General features: G+C 38.2%; 1 protein-coding gene across 1 annotated transcript in view; it reads right to left on the reverse strand.

The window, feature by feature from the left end:
- The window catches only part of ANKS1B (ankyrin repeat and sterile alpha motif domain containing 1B), a 418,757-nt gene that overhangs the window by 68,357 nt on the left and 335,278 nt on the right, over positions 1–15,122 (reverse strand).

Raw genomic sequence — 15,122 nt, forward strand, 5'->3', positions numbered from 1 at the left:
TTTCAGACACCAAATCAGGCTTGCAGGCAACATGCATACTGTAGTTAGGACAACCCTTTTATTTCCTAACTTCACAATTTTCTCCTTGTGGTTTTTCAGACAAAATGAACAGGGCACTTTGTTATCCTTCAGTAAACCTTCAGATTTCACAACACTGGGTTGAGAAAGGTTCTAACTTTCACTTAGTTAAAAGGAATTTATAATCTCTCAGGGATGCAAAGAAAAGCTGGGACACAACCCAAGTGTAATCAAACTACACAGACCCAAGAAGACATGCAAAAATGAATGAGAGAAGTTGTGTGGCAGTATTTCTGCCTGACTCTGCTCTGTAAAGGGCTCTGTTGAGACTTAGGTGTAAAAGGACACTGCTTCTAGTGCAAATTCTCTCTTCCCAACCCACTGATTTGGCTTGTAAAACTGAGGCAGATCTGAGACAAGCTGGGGGCAACCTGCAGTTTTGATGTGTCTCTCCTTCCTCTACAAGAACTTCATCCAGGTTATTGGTGGTAAGAAAGAGCCACAGATCAGCTTACCCCAGTCACAATATTAGTGATATGCTAGTATAAGATGCAGATGATAGCAACTTTTACTAATAGCTCTCTTGATCCTATATTGTCAACTCTCAACCTTTCCAGACTGCTTTGTTATCACCCACGTTTTACTACAGTAGAAGCCTGCAAGGAGCTAAAGTATCTTGTCCCAGGAAGAATGATACCCATGGGGGAAGGAAGACAACTGGATGTATCCCATTCGGTAAGATTTGTCCTTGCATCTCAGGCATCCAGGACTTTTATCACTGCATGGCAAAGTATGAGAGAAGACACAGACCAGCAAGATGAAATGAAAAAGGGCAGTAAACTGAACATCAAATGAGTTTAGAACTGGAGAGCAGGGAGCAAAGTACACGTGCTCAGACATGGCCTCCTGCTTCACTAGATAAATAAGAATAGGGTAGAGCAATGTGATTTAAGAAAAATATATAACACGGTAAGTTTTATTTCACAGCATGCTAAAAAATGATTAAAGAAATGTGAAGAAGAAGAAAAGACTGGCTCTTTGAGCTTTACTTTCAAATACAGCAATATAACACAGAACCATTCTGATATGTGACTGTATGCATCACTTCTATGTCTATTATCCAGCTTCTTAGAAAAATTAAATCCAAACCTACATTTTATCTTATAACAGCAGCAAAGGTTTTGTAGAGTGAGAGCTTATGAATGGTAAAACATGAATTTAGCACAGTGAAAACACAGCTCAAGCTCAGGGGTCTATTCTCACTGCTTTTATACACTTCTAGTATTCTGGACGGTTACGTAGAAGCATTAGGAACAGAATAGACTCCTGTGAAATGAGCTCACAAATTAAATTAAGAGAGAGAGCGAGAGAGAGAGAGCGCAATGAATAACTGAATCCCCTGAGCCAGAAGAATGCCACGCTGAAGTGTCACAGAAGGATACACAACATGTGCTTCTCTGCACCTACTTTTCGGTGGACCCGTGTAATTTATTAACCTGACAGCAATGCCACACATACCCACAGGCTGTTCCTAACCTCCCCCTGCCCATCAGCATGCTTCCACAGAGAACTGCCAAGGAGACTGACACAATGAAAATGCAGTGGTTTGGCTGCTTTTCAACTTCTTTATACCCTGGAGACATAAGGATTACTTATTATTAGCAATTAAGAAATTTAATCCACTATCTTACATTGCCTGTGATCAAGCTTACTGTACTCTAGTGAGTCTTATCACAGTACAAACATCAGGTTATAAGCCTATTTTTTAATGCATTGACTTTAATTTTATATAGAGTCAGCCCTCCCTGTTGCAATGTAGTCACTTCATTCTGTATTGCTGATAGAGTGCAGCTCTTGAGTCACTGAATAATGCAAGTGTATGTTTCTATCAGCGCAGAAGGGAAAAATACTAACTTGATTTTTCTTTCCTATTTTCTTTTCAACAAATGCAAACCTGAAGCACATGTGGATTAACTGATAAACTTAAGGCTGAAGGTACAACTTGGTATACTAATAGGAATGAAAACCACATCTTCTAAATCCTAACGCCATGCTTTATTCATAAAATCACCCTGGCTTTACTTGCTGTATCCACACAATCAGAATGGATGAAATAAGAGCCATTAAAAAACATGTACTGCGTATGCAGCCTGGCCAGGCACTGCAAGAAGTGGTTCACAGACTTCACTCTTGGCAAGCCTAAAATCAGATGTCCCACACTGTTTTCTTTGTTCTTACAAACTAATGATGATATTTATGAAAATATCAACGTTCTTCTGATGGGCTGCTTGTTTAAGTGAAAAATTATTATGGTTACATAAGTGACATTGCACTTACTGATCACAAACATACAGAAAATCCTAATCAAGGACTGGCAAACACTAATTCTTGTAAAAAAGTAAAATACCCGATTAAAAGGATGTGAGAAAGCAAAAGTGTAGAAGGCATATTTATCTGCCTTTGCCTTCCCTACCCGCTACATAGCAACATGTACACTGAGAAACTCTTTCCCACAAACTGTAACATCCTGCTCAATCCAGTCCTCTGTGGCATGCACTTTTCCCATGGGCAGAAGACGAGACCGCCAGGTGCTGGTGGCTCTTATCCGTCAGGTTGTACTAACAGAGGGTACTTAGCACAGTGAGGAGAGCAGCATGAGAAACTCCCTGAAACTGAGCGAGTGCTTTTACTTAAGCTGGTGTGTCATTCACCACACAGTGACTTACTTTAAAGAGACAACTGGTGATTGACGTGTGCCACCAGGAGCATAAACAACAGTACATTTTCCTATGGATTTTCACTTTATGAATCCACAATCCTCCCCTTGACCCATACCAGAACTCCTCCTTTCTCTGTACCTCTTTCTCCTCTGTATTATTTCCAGCTTCCTCAGTTCTCACAGTAATTTCAGCTTCCCACCATGGCTCTACTATTCCTTACCTGCACTTTTTCCCACCCTCAGCCATGCAAGCCACAATATCCCTGCCCCAGTGAGGATCTTAAAAGGGTTTCATCTACTCACTTTCATGAAAGTTATAGGAACTTAATACCTCTGAAAGAAACTGTTTTCCCAGCTCAAATGCCCAATCAGTTTGAAAGGCTGACAGAAAAACTGCAAAACCATACTTCTTTAGGTTAAAAAATATTCTCCAAAAGGAAACTTTAATGGAGTAAATCAATTACCAAAAATGCTAAAATGTGTCTTTTAATAATAATTATAGCTCAGAGCAGGAACCTCAAATCTTGCTTCTTATGTAACTTCACATTACTGCAGTTATTTAATCACTGTTCACCTCATCAAATAAAAGGATCATGCTACTGTTAAAATACTCTTTTTCTACAAACAGAAAAGTTAAAGCACTCCAAATTTAGATTCAATTCCTTCCTTCAGGAGTGATAAACAAAACTCAGTGAAACCAAGCTAAGCTGTCCACTTGTGTCTAAATGACATGACATGCCTGTAGAGTGAATGTCATTCCTCATGTCAGAACAGTAATTAATTAAGCAACTGTCTTCAGTGTTTCCTCTCACCTAAGAATGCACATTCAGAATTCAGATGCAGGATTCTTTTGACTCAGATTGGAATGAGATATCTGATGCTTAGGACAAGCAAGGATCAGATTGATTTCTGAGCTTATAACACACCTGTATAAACATCCAGAAGTATTTTGAAATTAGAAAAAAAATTCAGTTCCTTGATGATTTATCCACTAAGGAAAGCATTTTTTATCAAAATAGCCATTCAGATAGTCTTCTATTCAGAGAAGAACCAACTTGTCAACCTGGCTGTTCAAATAACGAAAACATTAAGCAGGCAAACGTTGTCCTCTGTCAGTCTGATTATTATGACTGGGGAATTTTAAACAGCAGTGAGATGAAACAAAAAGCTCACTAAATCTGGGGAGTTAAGGAAGTCCTATAGTCCATATTCATATGCCTCTGTGTTATGACAATGATCCAAGGATTCTCTAGATGCTCCTAGTGCCAGGAAAAATCACCCAGGCAGCTGCGCACCAAGCCCCAACACACTGCAGCTAGGTGCTGTCAGAAGAGGTGAAACTTCTGAACCTGAGGCAAGGATGATCAGACAGGTAGTGACCAACCTTGGATGCTCAAGTTTCCTTAATGCACAACTTCCACTTGATAATACATGAAAAAAAAATAATTTTCTCTAACTTGAAGATAATAGAATTGTTTATACTGAAGGCCTTATCCAGCAATGGCTTCAAATACCTTCCTTTTGATGATTCACAGAAGAGTGCCATCCTTGTTTGTCCTCCTGACTCATGCCAAACCATAATTGCTGCTCTTTTTTTTATTGCTGCATCCATTTTCTCTCATTGTCCTCTCTGTTTTCCTTTTACTTCTTTTGATCTTCTACATGTATCGATACAGAAACAGCTTTCTAAATTTTATTCTTTTTAATTCCCTTGTGCTTTGGCTTTTTTTATTTTTTGTAACTTTTCAGGAAAGCCAGATTCTGCGAGAGTGCCATTTTGCCTCTTTTTATTTACTCATTATTTTTGCTGAAATGAAAGCCGAAGGATCAGGAATACTTAAGACACTGTCCAAGCCTGCAGCTATTTACTTATGAAACGATTGTGTCAATGACTGTGTTAGAAGTCATTAGAGGTCTAAGGTAAAATGTCACGTGATACAATATGATACAATGTAAAAACTACAACAAGCAGCAACATTACCCACAGCTGCAAATACTTAGCACAGCTGAGGTACACCAAAACCAATTTTGTCATCTCTACTATCCTTCAAAAGATGGTTATCTGTAGTCCTGATGATTCAGTTTGGTTCATTAGGGTTGTTTTGGTTTGTTTGTTGGGGTTTTTTTTGCAAAGCAAGATCCTGCTTTATTTAAATAGAATTAAAGGGGTGTTTATCAGTCTGGGATGTAGAGCAAGGTTAGTCTACAACGACAGTTGACGGGAAGGCAAAACCACAGAACAGACAGGGGCGAAGATGTTTACCTGGCTAAGAGTAACCCGACATAGGAGCATCAAGTCGATGGGGAATCCACTAGGACTGTATATGCTTCCCTCTCACAAATAACAGCAAAACCAAACAAGATGAACAGCAGTGAAATTTTGGTCATGGATACAGCATCCAGAACCACCTAGTCAGTGTGCTAGCAGTGAAAACAGGTGGTATTAGCATTTGCCTTGAAGGCAACTCTGACCATTCTGAATTCCCAGACTCGTGTGAGAAAGGAGGCAGTGCAGTGGCCTGCCGACCACCTGCTGGTCTTCTTGGAGGCAGAAGTGAGATGGCAGCCTGCCACCAGAAAGGAGCCAACTTCTGCCCTGGAGACTGGCAGGTTTGGTCTTGATCCCTGGACAAAAACGTATTGTTGTTGAAAAAGCAAGCCCGTCTATGAAAGGTCAAAAAAAAAAGTATGAATGGACAATTGTAGCTACACCTTATAAATCCCTTTATTTTGTTAACACTTCTTGTTTTGTAGTTGAAATAACTCATTTTAAGATACTAAACAAACAATACAGATTCTGATGCTTATTAAATAACTGGACATTCTTAGTAATTAAGCAGTTTTTCTACACACAGCAGAAGGAAATATTCTAATGAACTGATTATGTATTTTTCTGTGCCATGGAGCACAACCAAATAAGCAATTTCAATAATCATTATTACTGCTCCAGTATATATTAATACATTTCAGATAAATCATTGCCTGTACTATCAACTCAGCTACTGCTCCTGCAAATAAAGCAATACCTTGTTACCTAGCAACCAAGCAAGGCTCTGCTATGCTGCAAAAAAAAAAAAAAGGAAAAATATATATATTTATATACCCCTTCGTTTCATATGAGAGAACATCCATAAAGAACAAAGAATAATCCACTCAAATGCCTTCAAATTCAATATTTAAATAAAATGTTTGATCATCCACATTTCATGAGTATTTTCAGAAGCTCAGTCTAGATCAAACATGCATAACCTCTTGCTGACAATATAATGTTCTTGCTATGTATTTCTTGGAATATTTTAATCCATATATAAGTACACAGACATTACACATATAAGTCATGACAGGCTCTTAATGTTACATCTGATCTGTATTAGAATAGGAATAGCTATCATACGGCTTGCTTAAAGTTTGTTTGCATATGCTAAATCAGTTCCTTTCCCGTTTAACATAGCAACGCATAGTATCACCTCTTACTGATGCAGTGTCTCTTTTTAGGCTGCTGTCATTTGTACAAATTGTTCCTTGTGTTGCCTTTTTTTTTTTAATAAAAAGAAGTACTAAAACCCCCACCACTTCATTGCTTTGTGTTTCATGTCTCTTTCTGCTAGACTGCCAACACCGTATGGGTCAAAAACGAACAAGGGTAGCTCAGGAGTCCTACTTGCGTGGATGAGCTACACACTTGGGCAACATCTAAATCTGGCAGCAGCCTCTGAACTCTCTGTTCACCAGTATGTGTCTGGTCCATGCTTTACTCAGAGTTGAAAGGGGCAGGAGAAGGATTCATGGTCCCATGACTGCACAGTATGAAGACATATCCTTCCCTGTGACGACTGCAAACAAGCGTGTGCAACAGAGAGAACACGAAGTCAAGAAAATTGCTGTTCTGAAGGCCTGCAGTTTCATTAGGAGGTTCTCACATTCAGTATTGTCTACGTCATCCCACTGCCCCCAGAAACAACACAAAATACATCTGAAGACAACACAAATTTCACTTCAAATTTAGTGGCTAATCACATACCACTACTGCTAATCACAAATCAGATGATCACTAACCACCACACAAAAATTTTGAATGTTGCTCCTGGTAGCAACATCTGTACTGAAAGCACTCCTGAAACGTGCTGTTAATGTTCTCTTGAAAGTTTTTGAAGTCACCTATCTCTTAGCATGCAAGGATATTGGTTCCGTTAATCATAGCACAAAAATATACACAATCTATATCATGCTGCCTCGAACATCTGCTGCTGCTGTAATCCTTGATAATTCATAGAAAAAATATTCAGAAAATTATGTTTGCACCCAAAGGCACCTTAGTTTGTGTGATTCTCGCCATTATCTCTGAGCTTTATATACTCATTGGAAAGTTACTGCAGTTTGGTTTTGCCCATTTTTTAATGTTCTTGCAGTCTTTAGCAACTGGGGACCATAGTTCACCTCCCAGTGGAATGTGTGAAGTTCAGTAAAATGCATAATGCATACAGATGGGCAAGGATGAAGTATCAGCTACTGTGCCATTCAGAAGCCTCTTGCAATAAAGATTTTAGAAGTTAGTGAAACACTGGAACTTATAAGTCTGAGAAGAATAAAGTAAATATCAGAGACCATACCCTACAAGCTTTGCATGACAAAGTCTGTGCATATTGTCTCTCCCTCTGGAACACAGTCTTTAGTGACAGATGGCACAACCACTACCTACAGATGGCTCAAATAGGGGCTCCATAGCTTTGATAAATACTGCAATCAACTCCTAGGATAGGTATGGTTCAGGCAGCAGAGGAAACACAGGGAATAAATACCTCAAAAATTTCTTAACTGCAGAATAATCACACACATACTATTATCCTAAAGAGACAGATGAAAGTCCAGGGCTCTTACTGAGCTGACAAAAATTCAGGACTACTTAAGAGAAGGTCAGTAGTCTGGCATAAAAGTGTTTGAAATGAGCGCCACTCATCACTCTTATCTACTTTATCCAGAAAAACATTTTCACTTTTATCATGGACCAAGTATCGGTGAAAGTATTCTTGCTTTCCAGTGGAATTTGTTATACTTTAGAGGAGCAATCAACCCTATCACTGAACAAATCCTTGGTTTGGTTGGTAGAAAACACCCTTGCCTCAGAAAGATGATTCACTACAGAGAGCATAAGTATATGAATCTACTACTCTAACAAAATCAGAACTCGTGGACTGGTCCTGGGGCTATTTGTAGCAGACTAGTACAACCTTTTCTAATCTTCTATAGAAGGCTCGAAATAAGAGCAACAGGACTGATTTCATAAAGGAACATTTGCTTTAATTGAGCACATGCCTCTCACTTCTTACTGCTAAAAAAAAAAGACATGACTCTGCAATGCCTTGCAATGCAAGGCTAGTGATGGGCCATTTGCTATGACAGAATCACAGAGTGGTTTGGGTTGGAAGGGACCTTCAAAATCATCATCTAGTTCCAAACCCCCTGCTATGGTCAGAGAACCTTCCACTAAAACAGGTTACTCAGATCCCCATTCAGCCTGGTCTTGAACACCTCCAGTGATGAGGAGTCTACAACCTCTCTGGGCAACCAGTGCCAGTGCCTCACCACCTCTGAGTAAAGAATTTCTTCCTAATAGCTAACCTATAAACTTACCTTCCTTCATCTTAAGGTCATTCTCCCTTGTCCTATTACTACAGGCCCTTGAAAAGAGTCCCTCTCCAGCCTTCTTATAAGCCCCCTTTGTTGTTGTTAGCTGCCTTCAGCCACTCACATTTTGTGCCAGTTGGCTCAAGAACTTTCTACCACATGGCACCTACCAGAATGTTCTCACTGACCAAGCATTGCAATTCTATTGGCGCATATATATAATTCAAAATGTACCAGTTTTAGAAATTTGTAGACATTCAGCTAAACAATAGGAATATTGCATTTTCAAGTTGATGTCAGGACATTGAAGGGATGCACTCTGTAAAAACTAACATGCCTTTTGCTCTAATATGCATAGTTCCTGTAATGTACATGTCCAAGATAAACATACACAGGTAACAAAATATCTCCCAGATACACTAGGGAGAATGGACTAAAGTTCCATTCAGAGTCCTTGAATTACATGACAAGTTCCCCAGCCCACACCTGGAATATAGTAATATCTTTACAGAACCCTCACAAATGTAGCTCAGTAAGTCTTGTATCCCAAAAAGTAAAACAACCCTACAGCATTAACAGGCAATATTTCAATCTTTCAAAGCAGCCCTAAGAAAATCTAAACAATCCAATATGCCTAATGGATTCTTGTCTTTGGAAGAAGATACTAAAATAGAGATAGAAACTGCAATCATTTAAACCTTGATTACAGTCCAATCAGTACAGTATGTAGAATCTCTCCTGCAGATCTGAAGTTTCTATTCCCTTCTGCCATCACTATCTTTTCCAGAATACGAACAGAAAACATTAAAACTTCTGTTTTCAACTATTCCTGTCTGCAACTTAGCAAGTGTACTTTCCCTAACTTTCAAGTTTCAGGAAAACATACTGCAGAGTTAGGAAGAAGTCCGCTTTGTCAGAGCATCAAGAAATAGGAAAAAAATACTGTATCAAAATTTTTTGTTTAGGATGAACCACCTCAACTTTTATCCCTTTTCAGATTTTAGAAAACCATGACTGACATTCTTCTTTTTGAGGAACTACCATCTAGAAAAGGAGACAGAGAGTGCTATAATGTCAATGTAATTTCTGAATGCATCACTCAATCTTTTGTAGTATGTCAAAAGTATAAACAAAAACACTTCATGTGTCACAGTCTACAAAGGATATCAGGTTTTACAGCATAATAATGCACGACAGAGCTCTTAATACCCACAATATATCAGTAATTATGTAAATACCTTCAAATTTGATTATACAGACTCACACACACCATTACAGTTTGAGCTTAATTCAAACTGTGTAAATTCAGCAACATGAAAACCTTTAAACCAAACTCAGTTATATCAGTTTTCATACTGCTGGATTAGACCCTCTGCTTACCACAGCAATGTGTGACAAAGAGTGACTTGAAGTTATACTATGATCCCCTAATCCTCAATTTCAACCTGTAGGATACCGGGATGCCTCAAGACTGAGCTAAGCTTCAATCATCTGCTCCCTCCCACGAACAGGAAGATCCAGAGCATTGTCTCATCAGTGGGGCCCTAGGCTGAGGTAGGAAATCAGGAACAGGAGGAACAATGGGAAGCCAAATGGTGAGATCCACCTTGGAGACTATCAGTCAAGAGGATTCTACACACACATACTCCGGTAGGGCAGCTCCACCTCTCCTTTTCCCACAGAGAAGCTCAAAGGCATGAGGGCAAAAGGTTAGGGCTTGGTTTCTTTGGAAATGATTATACTTCATTATGTGAATAATGACACATAAGATGCATAATATAGAAGTATAAACTTCGCAGTAAAAAAACAGCAGGGACATGACAGAAAAATGATGAATTCTACTTAGTTTACACATTCAAATTGACCTCTTTAGGAGAATATGACTTGTAAGGATTTCCTACATTCCTAATAAATTAAAATTATACTTCAGGGATGTTACTAGTTTTTAACTAGCCCCCTCACCCTCTTACTTATGTCATCACTGCATTAGGATCAACATAACAAGGTTTTACCAGAACAGGCTGTGGTGGCTGAAATAAGATATTCTAAAAATAAGATTTATAAAAATGTGACACATCAGCCCCTAGCAATAGCAGCAATACCAGATATAGCTTTTGTATAATGCATGAACACAGGATTACTTCCACAAATCAACAGTTTTGCATTAAAGTATAAAATCATCATCACATACGGATAACTAAAAGTGAAGATTGGTTAGAAAATAAGAAATTTTCTTTTATGTGAGTATTTGTACCTCCAGTGATAGAAAGAGATTATGAAGGTCAAAGAACAATCCTATTACTTAAGTTACATAACTCAAAATAGGGTGCATGTCAAGGAAAAAAAACATGGAAAGACAACTGCTGTTTTGTATTTATTCACTGCTTCTAACTCAGATTGTTTCTTTTACAGTACTTCTGTTCTAAACTGCTTTTCCAAAAGAAATTTTCTCACACAAAGTCTAAGTTTTTGTACCATGAGAAAGACATTTTTAAAAACAAATTTTATGCGATGCTCTGCAGATAAAAAGGGATCCTTCTCTTGCAAAGATCCCAGCACAGATAACCGACCTCAGACGCCAAAGAGTGGGAAGCTGGGGAATCAATTCTCAGTCTGACCAAGCTACTGTCCTCAGGTGGGGTGGTCTGACTGCTACAAGGCATTACTAAGTCCTTGGGTACCACATTTGTACACTGCTGCACCACACCAAGAGTCAGCAGAAGCAAGCAGTAGCTTTTCTTTACTTGTGAAAATATTTAGGAAATGGTTTGTTCAAAAAGAAAGAAGCTTCCCAACTTTCTGTTAACTAGAGTAGTCTTTGGTACACATAATAAGAAAAAAATACAATCTCAATGCAGTCAACTATTCAAACAGGAAAAATTGCTATTTTGGGGGGTAGGACTTGCTCTCTAGCTTATGTTTTAAATAGCCTTTATTTTTTAATGAACATTATCCATACTTTTATTACAGAAGTATAGTCCTGCAGTACTACACTTAAGTATCAAGACCAAAGGATTTCAACAAAATTCTCAAGCTAGGAACGCCACTTGCTTGTGTATATAGTACAATATGGTATATTTAGTGAAATACAGTGCAAAGGGAAACTTAACACTCTACAGCCAAGATTTCCAGGTCAGGACTGCCTAACATTAGTTTCCTATTTGCACAACTGAGCATTTACAGAGAATATCAACTATATTAACGCTTCCTCTAAAGGCACCTTTGAAAACCACATACCGAGCTTTCCTCTTCAACAATTCATTTTCTTCGAAGTTTTAGCCAATTAATTGGTCAATGCAAATGACTCAAGAAGTAAGTAAAATCACATTAAAAGATGGTGTCTTTAGCAAGAGTCTATGAGGTTTCTACCAGAATTGGAGCTCTCATGACTGTGATAGCAACAGGGAGCTCCTTACTACCTTTAGAAAGGTACATTAGGGGAGCAGCCCAAATGCTTCTTCACTGCAGTTATAACTGCACATACGCTATTACTTACCCTTCTTCCTAATATCCAGCAAGATTACCCCTGAACGTGAGGCATACTCTTCAGCCTGCACAGTCAATGAAATAAACGGTGCTATGACAATTTTCACCAGCTAAGAACCTTGTTCGAAATCTCTGAGCGCAAACCCTCGGGGTACATAATGCTTTCTTCCCCTGGCCTATGCTTCCTTGTGCGTATCATTACTGCAGAGATACTGCTTAGTCCCAGACAGCTCTGTAAAGGACAAAAATGGTAACAGCAAGCCTTGGAAAGGAAGTGGAAATGGGCACAGTCAAGCACTAGAGGGCCTGTTTCATCTAGGTCAAACCCAAAGATTATCCTGCACTGATTGGTGGATGCTTATGAAAGGAACATGTGGACAGCATTGAAAAATTGTTGTTACTGTGCTGTGATTGTGACTAATATATACAAAAAGTATTTAAAGGACAAGTATGGAGCTGTTTGGGAGTGTGCTGAGATGGTTCAGTGCATACAGCGGTTTGGAAGCACTCAAATCTCAGCACCACATGATGACTCCAAAATCAGTACCTTGTACTAAGGCAAAGGGTCTGTTAATCTCTCACACAGGTCATAAAGACACTCTTGCAAACAACAAAAATTAGCATAAATAGAATCCAAGCAGAAAATGACAGTCGTAATATTTAATGTTCTTTCCATACTTCCATGCTTACAGAAGTGTAACTTCGTAGTATTCAGACAATATTAAAGATTCATTGTCATTTTGCACAGGTATGTAAAAATCACATGGACAGTCAATTAATTAAATTAATAAGCAGTGGAGAAATCCCTAGGAAAAGGTTAGTGCAACAGGTTTTTAAACCTAGGAGCATCTGTTAAACTTAACACTTCTATGTGAGTTTTTAAATGAAGATGATGTTTGGAAGTCTTTTTATAACATGCCTCCTGTAGAGCCAATCTTTGCTTCCGAAATACCCAAGCTGGGCATAACATGGATTAGATTTGAGAAATACTTATGAAAGCCTATGAGAATCCTTGCATTCTTTTTTCTTGCTAGTGCTAAGAGCAGGAACACTACCACATTCAGATTTTAAAGAAAAGTAATAATCTGCATCACTTATAATGGCTTCAGTAAAAATACAGTGAATCATACGCTACTTCCCTTAGGTTTTGCTGAACTATTTTTCTGTGTGACAATTCACTCCAATATCCACTTATCTCTGTGGTGGTTTTTAAATATTAGTACAGAACACTGAAGTTCTATATATTTTGATCATATACTAATAACAATGCAGGTGCTTCACAAGTCAATTGGGTACTCATTAATAATGTGCTTTCCAGGTGACTTCATTATTATCAAACTAACACTTTTCCAAGATTTCAGCATTACCTCTGAAAACATTCCTGGAAGATAAAAGCATTAACAAAGCACGACAATGCTATAACAGCTCTTGATTATGGGATCCTGAAGGAGATAATTAGATGGTTTTCAGTTATCTTAATTTTTAAGTGATTTAACTATTTGCAAACTGACATTTGTCTAGCATATTTACTTATGAAATAAGTGAGGTCATCTAAGATTATATAAACAGTAAGGAGTTACTAGATTATTTTTACAAGCACTTTTTATGAATCTATTTAAAATTATGAGAGCCTTAATATCAATTTCAAGGGGTAAGACGAAGCCTAAAAACAGTGAGATGACCATGCAATACAGGAGTAAAACTTCTAGAATTAAAGTTATTCCTACTATACATGCATACACACATACATATACACACACGTTTGAGTAATATAATAAATCCTGATGAACACTGTAATTGACTTTCCATTTTCCTATATTAGGAATAATTACATCCAACCATTTTTGTGGCTTACCAATTTACCAGTGGCTTTTAACATCATTCTCAATACTTAGAAACAAAGATATTACGTGTAATAGTGTTCTTCAGTGAATAGATATATGAAGAAAAAAGAAATTATCTTCGGTATACACTTGGCAAACCATGTCTTGCAGAATATACCACCTAAGGAGTCTTTCTGCTGTGCCTTTTGCAATCAGATATGTCTATCTCGTATTGGCCTCACAAGCCATCAGCGTGCTTGTAACAAATGTGGATAGAGCCTTCCTAAATCTTTGTTCACGAAGCCCAGCCATGATGAAACTTGGCAAAAGAGGCATATATTCGCACTGATATAATTGCAAAAGTTTTACTTCAAAGTATACAGAACCAGCAAAGGCAGCATACATGGAAATACCCAGAAGCACTGAAGCTCTGACTTCACTCTGCAACTGGGAGGACCAGTCAACTAAATGAAGAGTTTAGATGATCATCCACAGTCAGACAAGTAAAACAAATGTTTATCACCTTCATGTTTCACCATGTTTAAAAGTACTGCAAAACTAAATGTTTATTTTCCACTGTAGAGAAGCACTTTCTGAAAAAAAGAACTTAAAAAATTAAACAATTGTCTAAAATCTGCTGTCAAAGAGGCAAAACTCCCTGCTGACTTCATCTGCTATTACTGCAGCTACTATTAAATTTACCCTTTTCGCAGCATCAGAACTTAAAATATTCTAAACATTAGAAAAACCTCTCTTGATGTTTGCCGACTGCAGGAAACGAACAGAATGAAGAAGAACAAACCAATTACACATAACAAACCTCATACAAATCACCTTGGATTTCCTACACCAAAAAGTTGGGAAAACATAAGAGACATATCTTTCCTTAACACATCCCATTTTCATGTTTCTAGAAAGAGCAAACTCCAAAGACAAAGGCCTGAGAGAAAGAACTTCCATCTCAAGCTTCAAGACCTTTTTACCCCACCAAACACTTACTTATTTCAGGCACTGCTGATAAGCATATAGCACGTGTGATAAATTTAGAGAAAACAGGATGGCTACAATTACTTAGTTCTGGACCAGCTGGAATTTCCAGTTGGTTTTCCCAAAGGAAAAGTGCTCTTCTTTTGGGTTGTTTAGCAAGGGATCGTGCAGTCCCAGAAAAAAGCCAGGATATCAATATCCCCAAGGGGAAAAAAGTACAGTCTTAACCATCCGCAGAGTGCGGATATTCCAGTGCTGAAGACTGCTTTCTAATGTTGAGCAAGTGCCCTCAAGTGACAGAACAGCCAGAGATTTTAGGTCTTCAGACACACTGTCCTTGCTCATTACCTCTTCTCTTGATCAAGTTGTGTTTCAGGCATTTGACTTTAACCCAAACTCAGTTCTCGGGGCATGGATATATTACAATTTGCGTCCTAATGAAAAAGAGACAAATGCTGGGTACC

The sequence above is a fragment of the Chiroxiphia lanceolata genome, chromosome 5, assembly GCF_009829145.1.
Source record: "Chiroxiphia lanceolata isolate bChiLan1 chromosome 5, bChiLan1.pri, whole genome shotgun sequence".
In the NCBI taxonomy this organism is placed as follows: domain Eukaryota; kingdom Metazoa; phylum Chordata; class Aves; order Passeriformes; family Pipridae; genus Chiroxiphia; species Chiroxiphia lanceolata.